Consider the following 11,862-nt stretch of genomic DNA (forward strand, 5'->3'; position numbering starts at 1 on the left):
CACATATTGGGTTTATCTTCCTGTTGAGGTAGATTTTTGACCCAATTGTAACCTTAAACATGATGTTTTTTTTCCTCTTTTTGTTACTCTAGTCTCACATTGAGTCCATGCACTCTCAGACAGCTGAAGCACTGTGTCACTGGTAGGTAGATGTATTTGTGTGTGTATCTCTGTCAAGCATGTGTTTGTATGCACTGTTGAAGCTAAACTGGTGCCAGGTAAATTTTCTGCCTGTGGGGTGACAATATGTTTCTATAGTAACAGGACCTCACAGACTAAAAGTCATATAGTGAGTTAAAGAGCAAAATAATAATTTATTTCCTCCCACATGGTTCCTTTTAATGGTATCGCTCAGCTGGTTCATTTTTTTGGTCCAGACTGAAATAACTCAGCAGGTTTTGGAGTGATTATCACAGACTGTTTTTCCCAGGATATTAAAAATGCTCTGGGTTTTTCTTTACAGCCACCATAAACGTGATATTTGTGGCTTTTAGTGAAATCCCTCAACAACTGGCCGAGTTTAAATTTGTCCAGTACTTTGGTTTATGACCAGATTTATGCAAACTAATGACACTTAATCAGCCTCGGCTTCCACTGTGTGCTCAGCAAATGTTAGCATGATAAAACACTAAGAGTAATATGTAGATCATAATCAATCTAAATTGCTGAACACCAGCATCATGTTTCAGGTGCACGGTCATTGTAAGCAAATTAGTGTGCTGATAAAAGGATTAAGCTGGAAGTATCACTCACTCTATATAAACATAATTAAGGTAATAACAATAGTGACATGTATAATCTTTGGACAGTCTGTTTATTGCCAAAAAAGTTGCCTGTGAAATGAAAAAACAAACAATCAAACTAGAAAACAGTGATTTTCATTTTGTTTTTGTTTGTATGTCATCTAAAGCTTACACTGACTGGCCACTGGTACACTTTTCAACTGCTTGTTGACACAGTTACTCACATGCTAAAAACTAGACACAGTCAAGTCAAGCTGCTGAACTTCGAACTGAGCCTCAGAATGGGGAAGAAATTAGACTTAAGTGACTTTGAATGATGACTTTAATTGACTGTGATTGCTGGTTCCAGACATGTCAGAAACTCCTGGTCCTCTCCGGATTTCCCCACACAATGGTTTCCAGGCTTTAAAGAGGCTGATTGGAAAAAAGAGAAAATGTCCAGTGAGCACCAGATCCCTGCGTGAAAACTTCTTGCTAATGCCAGAGGTCAGAGAATGGCCAGACTACATCGAGCTGAAATGAAGGCAACAGCAACTAAAATAACCACTCGACACAACCGAGGTATGCAGGAGAGCACAAGACATCAAACTTTGAAGCAGATGGGCTGAAGCAGAAGAAGAGCACACCAAGTGCCACTCCTGTCAGCTCAGAACAAGAACCTGAGGCTACAATTCACACAAGCTCACTAAAATTGGACAACAGAAGAGTGGCAAAGCATTGCCTGACCAGATTAGTCTCGATTGGGCCAGAATTTGGCTTAAAGAAAATGATAATGATCCGTCTGTATCAGAGTTCAGGAGTGAAATGGTATGGGGAATGCTTTACCGATACGGTTTTGGGCCCCAATACAGCTAAATATTGCGTAAACATCACAGCCACCCCATTACTGTTGCCAATCACGTCCTTCCTTTTATTATCATAGTGATCTTCTGGTGGCTGCTTCCAGCAGGATAGCACACCATGTCACAGAGCTCAGATCATCTCAAACTGATTTCCTGAACATGTCAGTAAGTTCCCTGAACTCAAATGGCTTCCACAGTCTCCAGATCTCAATCCAGTGGAGCACCTTTGAGTTCTAGTGTAACAGGAAAATTGCATCATGGATGTGCGGCTGTCGTATCTGCAGAAACCGTGTGACGCCATCATGTCAATGTGGACCAAAAATCTCTGAGGAATGTTTCTAACACCTTGTTAAATCTCTAAGACATGTCTAAAAGCCCAGCACGACCAAGATGCACCTAGTGGTAAATTAAATGTGTCAATGTCATCAAATTTCAAAATCAAAGTCAATATTTCTCAGTTTCAGTCACTGCTGTCCAAAGTGAGTGGCTCCGAACACTGACCACGACTAATCTGACCATACAGCCTTAACTGAGTGGGGCCAAGAAGTAAGTCAGTGCCTTTTGTGTGCAGTTTTACCAAAGACTGAACAAGATTTGACTTGCTGACTTATCACTTTAATGAATCTAATCACTTATTAGGGACATGAAGGTGTGTCCTGCTGACAGATCTGCCTTTCTCTCAAGGATCAGCCACACTGGGAAATCATTTCTGTATTTCTGTGTGGCATTTTAATTCTGCTCTGGGTGAGCAAAAATGGCAATCAGCCATTTTCTTAATGGACAATAAATGATCTGCACATCAAGGATACTTACAATGCACTCTGATGTTTTTTTTCCCCTAATAATTTTTTGGGGGTAAATCAAAAGCATTAAGTTTCGCCAACAGCCACACATGTGTTGATGCAACTATGAAGCCACTCAGTGCTGAAGGTTGCAAACTGGGGGTGATGTGCACCACTTTCTCAGCGATGCCCTCTAGACTTGAACTGATGATCTAATCTCTGCAGGGCCCTGATCCAGAGAGGTGGGAAGAGAAGGTCTGTCCCCCTGTTAATGCACTTACACTGACATAAAAAGCAAACCAGGCCAGTGAGCTGCAGCGTTTATCCCTTCTACCTGCAACATCAAACTACTGGCACTGGGAGATCAAATAAATCCTCTCCTCGTGCTCCAGAGAGGTTCAGATAAACTAGAGCAGTGCAGAGGTTTCACACTGACTCTTTGTATTAAAGTTTGTATAGTTTGGAGCTGATCCTGATTATTATATTGATATATTGAGGCAAACATTTTCTGTGTCCTCAAGTCTGTAATTAATCGAAATTGATCAAATTAGATTTTTTTGGCTTTGTAGTGGAGATACTAAAATCAAAAGTGCAGCTACAGCCACTTGTTCACTGGGAAGAAGGGAAACAGCTGGCCTGCCTCTGTCTGAAGGCAAACTCTTTGTATAATTATTATTTACTTACTTCTTGGCCATGAGCTATATACTTCCTGAAATCTCACGGTTTAGCTTACACTACAACGTCACACAGGTCTTTCCAAAAATCTGTTCACACTGTACCGGCATTACTTTAGTTAGGCCCAGGCGAGCTGTGAGCTCAGACGACACACCGGTCTTTGGGATGTTTTTAATCCTCTGGGCAGTTTTATGATGCAGAGTATCAACAGCACAACAGGGGACTAAACTCTCAAAATGGAAAAGCAATCAAACTCATAAATTGTCAGTGCAGGACACACAACTGCAAGTTCACTGAGCTGGATGGAGGTTTGGTAATAAAACGAAACCTTCATCAAGAAGTTTTTTTCATCAAGAGGTTTGTTTTTAAGGTTTAATGTAACGGTAAGAAAGGAAATAGCAGGGTTTCCTTGAACGGTAATAAGGGATTACGTTTATTGATTAATGACATGCACATTTGAACCAACAGAGACATTTAGAGACAGTGACAGATTACTGAAATTGTTATATGCAAAAAATTGCGAAAGAATGTGTCAAGTATTGGAGATTTTCTTTTACATAAACTGAAGTTTCTAAACATTTGACTAAAAAATCAGATTAAAGTTTTAAAGATATGCAGAGAGCAGGTTAAGATGGTAAGCACACATTGGTGTGTGTGTGTGTGTGTGTGTGTCTGCATGTGCTCACTGAGCAAAGTTACTTAAAGTTGGATCTTCACTGGAGTCATAAAACAATAGGGGGGCCTTTTTGTGAAGTCCAGCAATCCTGAAAGAGAGACTGGTGGAAAATCTAAAATTCATTAGAGCTTATTATGTTTAATTTCTGACACGTAAGCATTTTTATGCCTCTAAAATTAATTTCACCTTCTGTAAAGAAGGACAGCAGCTTGGTTTCATTTCCTTTCAACAATCCATGATTCCTGCTTTGGGATCCGCGGCGTTCTTCTGTGTGCTTATCTCAGCTGTGGAGCGCTGCAGGAGCTTCAACTTATTTGATTCCAGAGTCCTCCTAGAAATGCCACATGATAGAAATTAATTGAAAAGTTGCAGGGGAACAGAAACAGAGAGATAGAAAGAAGAAAACACAAATCAGAACAGGCTTCATGCCTTTGTTTTACCACTGTTGCTACTTCTTCTCGCTACAGCTATTACAAAAGAAATGGGTGAAACTCATGCTGCCCCACGGCTTGATAAAAATGAATAGCAATGGCACCCAAACAAAATGTGTCATTAGAACATCCTTTAAAAAAAATCTTCAATGAGCATCATCTAAAGATAATTAATTAAAAAAGAGAGCTCCATTAAAAAATAAATACAACAACAACAAAGAAAAAAAAATTAAATTTGTGCACGGAGCAGACAATTAAATCACATTATTAGCTCGACATCCCACACTGCTCAACGGGAGCACTGCTTTGCTGCTGTAGGCTTCCTTAATGGTTCATCAGTGAACAGTCTTACACTTATGTGTATTGCCACCTCCACACCATGAGAGGATGTGCTTCAGATGGAGGCCCGGGTCGCTCTGTCAGCATCACCCCACGGTGAGCTGTAATGAGTTGGTGAGCATAATGATAGCTAATGCTGCCACGGCTACTGAGCCCCTCTTGCCACAAGGCCGTAATGTGCTCCTGCTGCGCTGTGTCAAACAGCCACATGTAAAACAGACTGGTGCCAGTGAGCTTGATGGCAGGCCTGCTGCAATGTCTCCCCAGCAGCAGATGGATCAGAGAAAGAGGGGACAAAAGGGCCGTGGAGTCTGTAATGACAGTGTTTGGCTGCGGATCACATCACGACTTGGGGCAGCTGAATTTATGTTGTTAAATAACACCTCCTGCCTCCTCTGATCACATGTTGTTAACACGGGGGTGATATCAATTAGAATTTTTCAGTTCCACTGCCAATGCAACCACTCGGTCCTGATACTGCTGCTTTGTGAGACGTATGGTTAAGAGACTCATGGTTGCATCAGCTGACTAAAGTGCAGTCAGTATTAGTATCCAAAAAAATGCCATAAGTACTTCTAACAAGTCAACAAACTGCATTCACTGTCCTACTTGATTAAGCAAACACTTATTGCTACCCAAAAGTAATAATGAAAAAATTAATTGTACATATAAATGTCCCTGGTTGCTATTACATTGTGTATAACATAATAAGACAATTAATTCTGATCCATCAGTGTACCGGCAGCATTTGAGTGCTGTATGAGGGACCACAAAGCAAAACGACTGGGAGAAACGGATTTAATCTTTTCATTAATATGCTTATGTTTGTTTGCTTTTAAGGTTTGAAATAAATGAATCAAGTCCAACACAAGAACCCAGGACTTTGAGTATAGTGTATATGAGTAATATAAAGGTACAGAAACCACACTGCTGGGTGACATGTTTAAGATGAACAGGGATGCGTTTTTCAGTTCATCACTGTGGTGAATATTAACAGACATACCAAATCAGTCTGCATTAATCTTTAGTCAATAATAGTCCTCCTTGAGTAAGTTTTGGTAAAGCTCACTGAAAACTGCTAAATAGTGGGCTTTTTTCTAAATTAATAATATTTGTGACAATTTGAGCACATCACTCTGTGAGAAGCTCAGAGCCACAGACTCTGTAGGCAAGTGAGAAAATGCAGAAAAAGTGTATTTTATGCAGTTATACATGATTAAGCAGTATAATGCTATACTTATTTTTAAGTGATGTGATCTGATTTCCTTTTTTTGTATGTTTGTCACACTTGAATGTATCCTATCATTAAACAAGTTTAAATATCAGACTGTATATAATAACTGTATACACAGTAGTAAGTGTACCTGATTTGAATCTATGGTAAAACTGATAGCTGATGTGTTTCTGTACATTTATGTCTTCACTTGTATTGTTGCATTGCTCCTGATTCTCTGGGATTTTGAGCACTTTTCACTTTTCTTCTATTAAAAGAAAAGGTTTGTGCTGAATTCATTACTGAAGTTGTTTCCTTATAGAAGCAAACTAATGTGTCTGAGATGCTGAGGAGTGTAAAATGCATCAAGTGTATACAGTACTTCTGGGCTGAGCTGAGCTGTGAGCTTGGAGGTAGTTTGTCTCCTGGGCAGTGTATGTGTCGCCTGTCAACTCTCCCACCCACCCACCCACCCACACACACACACACACACACACACACACACACACACACACACACACACACACACACACACACACACACACACACACACACACACACACACCACCCACTCTTCACGATGGTGGATAAAGATATTAGCTGGGCACTGTTGACATTGCATGCACACCCGTAATGGCCTCATAAATTCTGCTCATGTGAAAGGGGAGAAAAAAAGGAGTGAATAGGAAGGAAAGGGACTGGGGACTCATTGCAAGTCTACTCATTCTCCTGCTGCTCTAAACCACCCAGCAAGCTTTCTACCTGCAGTTAACAGATGCAGCAAATAGTCCTGCAAGTAGCATTTGACATTTGTGTTTACGATACACTTCAGAGCTCTGCTGCTTCATGTTGTGGTTATATGGTTTCTTTTTGGAATGTAACTCCTTTTTAAAGTGCTGCTAAAGTTCTTATATTACCATGTTTGATATTGTTTTAACAATCTATTATTCACTTTTACCCTAAAATGGCAAAAATAGTATGTATATTATATTTATGGATTTATTTTAGATAGATTTTGGGTATTTGATTGTATGAAAGTGGAAATTAAATTTGTGTGTAATATAGTTGAATAATGGTGCTGCCAGTTTTTGTCTTTATGTCTGTTCAGCTGATAATGTGCTGTGTTTGGACTCTGGTAAACTATTATTTGGTCATTACCTGTAAATGAAAGATGGATATTGTCACGATAACATCACCTACTTTTCTGCCATCCTAGGTTTTTAAACCAGATGTTAAGAGTGAGGGACAACCGGTTGGTATAAAATAGACAATAAAATATGCAATAAATAAAACTAGAAAGGCTAAACAAACAAACAAAAAAAACGGACTAAAATTATCTTGACTAACTAATATTAACTCTGGTGTGTGTTTTTAAATGTGATTTAAAGTGGAGGACCAACTCATTCTATAATTTGGGGGTCACAGACCTTTGTTTGGTGTATATGTGCAGAAGGTCTGCCAGGTAAGTGGGAGCCAAGCTCTAAAATAAAAACTGCTTTATTTACTTCACGTAGGACCTAATTTTTTTTTTTAAATTAAAAGAAAAAAAAGATTAAAAAAGACTTGAAAGTAATGATTACATTTCATGGAACATGTTTGTTGAGATCTGACCTTTTCGTTGTTACTTTCTGATTATTTGTAACTTTTACTTTTGCACCAGACGAGTCAGCACCTGCTGGTTATTTGGAGAAAAAAAAAGTCCTCCTTTTGCATAAAGCTCCATAAACATATTGCGCATATTAGTGTGTTTTAACTGCAACTGTCACACCAGCTGCAGTATTTTGTGAACTTTTACAACTTCTTGAGCCTCTGACCAAACATCTCATACCAATTACATCAAAGTAATAGACATAAACAACAAAGATCACCTGATGCTAGCTGGCTAGACAACTTTTCGCCCCTCCTACGGGACACACAGGCTTCAACAACACTTCTGAAGAAACAATGCTATAAGTGCATGTTACAATACACTATATGCATTATTTACCTTAACAAAAAAGGGGGCCATGTGACCTAATTTGAAGGTTTTGTGACATGTGGAAAGTAGAAGTGTCAGCTGAAAACTAAGTGTCTAGAGTCAGACTACTGAGTTGAATTTGATGGTGATCTATGGCAGTCAGTGACCTTCCCTAAATTAGATGCTGTAAAGAACGGAGGCGGTGTTTCTTGGCAGCAAAGATGTCACTCTTGCTAGCTCCAGAGTCACATGCCCAGTATTGATTGTTAGATCCAGGAGCTGTTAAGGGGCTGCTTGCATCTCAATGTGTCCTTCAGCAGAGAATTAATGCTACCTCTGTAAAACAGCCTCTTTCCTGCTGGATTTCACTTCATTATTAATTAAGCACAAACAACAGTTTCCGAAACCAAAGTAAACTAAAAGATTCAGCAGGCACAGATCAGCATTCTAGTCAATACTGCTGTATTTATTTGAGAATTTTGAGCTTTCACAAATGCATCTCTGTGGTAAATACGAGGCCACAGCCAGGAGTCAGTTAGCTTCATCAGGTAAAAAAGCACATTTTTACACATTTCAGTATGTATTAAACAAACTGGAAATGAAATACCCAAATCAGGGACATTAAAGGGATTTCATGCTTATAAGTTGTGAAATGGAGTCTGTGACTCAGACGCATTCCACAAATTCAAAGAAGGCAAGATGATGGTGTCAGTGCAGCTGCTTAATGCATGTTGTCTCAGTTAATGCAATGCAGCAGAGCCAATACTGTATATGAATAAGTACATATAGTACTCATTCAGAAATCATACTTGTTATTAATCTCTGGCTCTCTTCCACAGCATGTCTTTTATCCTGTCTTCCTTCTCTCACCCCAACCTGTCGCGGCAGATGGCCCCGCCCCTCCCCGAGCCTGCTTCTGCTGGAGGTTTCCTCCTATTAAAAGGGAGTTTTTCCTTTTTCCTTCCCACTGTCACCAAAGTGCTTGCTCATAGGAGGTCATATGATTGTTGGGTTTTTCTCTGCATGTATTACTGTAGGGTCTACTTTACAATATAAAGCACCTTGAGGCAACTGTTGTTGTGATTTGGTGCTATATAAACAAAATTGAATTGAATTGAATTCAGAGGATGTCAGTTGATGTAGCAGATACACAAGGCGCCATGTCCACTTGGGTAAATGGTAAATGTATCCTTATTTCCTAAAGATGAAATACTCATAGAACTAAACCACATCAAACTCTTAGGAAATTTATGTATTCAAGGGGGAAATATGGGAGAGGCATAACCCATGAGACTTTTCATGAGTTTCACTCCCACACGAGACCATCATTTAATTAATTAGTTAATATATTGATTTTTTCTTATTGTTGCATTGCTTTAAGGACTTTGATTTTTAGTTTTTCTGTTTGTTTACTAAGAGATAGGGCAGAGAACATGGTGCGTTTATGAAAATATCCACATTTCTTTCTGTACATTAAGCAAATTAGATACTTTGTATCCCTCTAATATAGACACAGACAGATTTAGTCCAACAAAACGCCTGATGTAATCTGATTTAGTGTGAAACACTGAACATTTGTTCTCATTTTTTTCCTCACTTTGTTGCAAATCTTCTGGAAATACAACGCTTAAATAATCAAAGGAACACTTTGCAAACCCATCAGATCTCAGTGGGAAAAGACTCTATCTACACTGATATGGGTTTGGTAATATGTTATAAATGAAAGGATGCCACATTGTTTTATTAAAAATGAAATGATCAGTGTGGGAAGCATCACTGAGGTCCTGGACAGTCTGAGGTACAACCTGGCACTATCAGATGAATGAAATATATTGTCCCAGAGGTGTTCTACTGGATTTAGGTCAGGTGAGTGTGGGGGCCAATCAATGGTATCAATTCTGTCATCCTTTAGGACCTGCCTGCAAACTCTTGCCACATGCGGTGAACCTGCTCTAATATCTGAAAAGCAAAGAGTGCCGGTGGTGGCCTGCCAGTTCTGGTATTCTATGGCAAAAGCCAATCGAGCTCTATGGGGCAGTGGGCACAGAGCCCACTAGGGGTTGTTGGACCTTCTTTTTCTGATCGTGTGGTCAGAGACATTCACACCAGTAACCTGCTGCAGCTCATTTTGCAGCTCTGGCAGTTCTAATCCTGTTCCTTCTTGCACAAAGGAGCAGATTTTACAGCCTTGCCCAGCTTTCCTTGAGAGAAATGGTCTCCTCCATGCTCTTGAGACTGTGCTGGGAGACACAGCAAACCTTCTGGCAATGGCATATATTGATGTGCCATCCTGCAGCAACCTCTGTAGGCGCAAGGTATCACCTCATGTCACCAGCAGTGACACTGACCCTAGCCAAATGCAAAACCAGTGAAAAAACAGTCAGAAAATCTGAGCAGGAAAAAAAATGGCAATGGCCTCCAACTATAAAACATTTTTAGGGAATTGTCTCATTGTTGCCCCTCTAGTTCACCTGTTGTTAATTTCATTAACACCAAAGCAGCTAAAACCGATTAATGACCCCCCCTCTGCTACTTAACTGACCAGATCAACATCCCAGAAGTTTAACTGACTTGATGCTTTACTGTGATTAAAAAGTGTTCCTTTAAGTTTTTTGGAGCAGCATATTTGTTTTCACTGAGCTATTACTGAAGTTCAGCGACTTGGCCTCTGCGTGCAAACACACACTGACATTTTATTACAGGAAACACACAAAATATTCAAGACAGAGTTTAAATTAAGTTCATTTTTTCTTTTGTTTTTTTGAAATGACAGTTTTAAAATTTTGCATCAACAACCTTATGGTCACAGTTTTCCTTTGTAAAAAACTATCCCTATTGTATACTTCTTGTACACTATTGTATGAAAGTTCTCACAGAAGAACAAAAACAACCTTCCAGCTGTGTTTTCTTCCTTGTCATGATGTGAAGGGAAACTAAAATTAGACCGCCATGACACAAAAGTTTCTTCCTGCATCCTATCAGACCCTGTCAGTTTACTGGATTCAGTGTTGCCAAAGAGAGAAAAGTCAACAAAACTTTTCAAGGATACTGAACATGCGCCTTTATTTTTCACTGGATGTACAAAAATAAAGTTTACCTGTTAGTTATCCATCAGTGTGGCTATTATACTAGCTACCTACTTGCCTTCTGATTTTAGTTTTGAGACATTTTTCTCTCAAGTAACCTCTCAGTGCTGATAAAAAAGTAGGACAATGAGGCCCTGATTGAAAATAACTTGAATTATCCTTTACGTTTGTTGACTACACCCTGTGTGTAGTTTCACTGAAAGGCTTGAAAACAGTGACAGGAAGGAGTAGATCAAGATGGAGTTCCTTTTTTAAGCCTCGGCCTTATTGTTTTACCTCAGAGCAGGAGAGAGGAGCAGACGCACTCTTTTCTTGTCTGACACAAACAGGAGACACACAGATGGAGATGAACCTCTGAGTTTATCTCCATCCTCACTGTAAACAAACTGCTTTTCTCATCCATTAGTTGTTATTGTGTATTTTCAACATAACGTGACATGTGTAGCCTATATCTCTATTAGGTTATGTACTCATTGTTCTTTAGTGATTTCTTATTATCTGTCATATATATGTACTATTACAGTGATGGATGTAACAATGGGCACACCAAGTGGTGGGGGCACGCTGCTCGGAAACCCGACAATGGGTTTGTCATACTGTGTTTGGGTATTTTGCTGGCTTGTCTTCTTAGAGGAGAGATTAACTGCAAATCAATATAAAGTTGTTCAGAGTAATCACCTTTATCCTATGATGAAATATTTCCTTTATTCAAAGATATCCTTTAATTTTTCACCTATCCGCATGCCTAAAGAGCAGGTCTAGAGAGATCTTATCTTCTTCTTATTGCAAACAAATCCAATTAAAAAAATTATTTTAGGTACTTATTGAAGGTACTTTAGTGACAGAGTTTGCACTAGTGCACAATAGTGTATCAGAGCAGAGTGTAAATGATCCTGAGACAAGCATACCTAAATTCACACCATTTTTTCTTCTTTATGCTCAATTTTTGTTAAAAAAAACTTGCTGTGCCCAGCTGTTTTGGAAAACAGCCAGATGCCGACAGACTGGGGAAGTTGCAAAGTACTGAGGGACAAATTAACTCATTGTTTGTTCAGCTCTGTACTTTAGACTGACAATAGCATCACCAGCCTTACCCTATTTTATTGTGTGCGCTCGTG

Source organism: Rhamphochromis sp. 'chilingali' (assembly GCF_963969265.1).
Source record: "Rhamphochromis sp. 'chilingali' genome assembly, chromosome: 9".
Classification (NCBI taxonomy): domain Eukaryota; kingdom Metazoa; phylum Chordata; class Actinopteri; order Cichliformes; family Cichlidae; genus Rhamphochromis; species Rhamphochromis sp. 'chilingali'.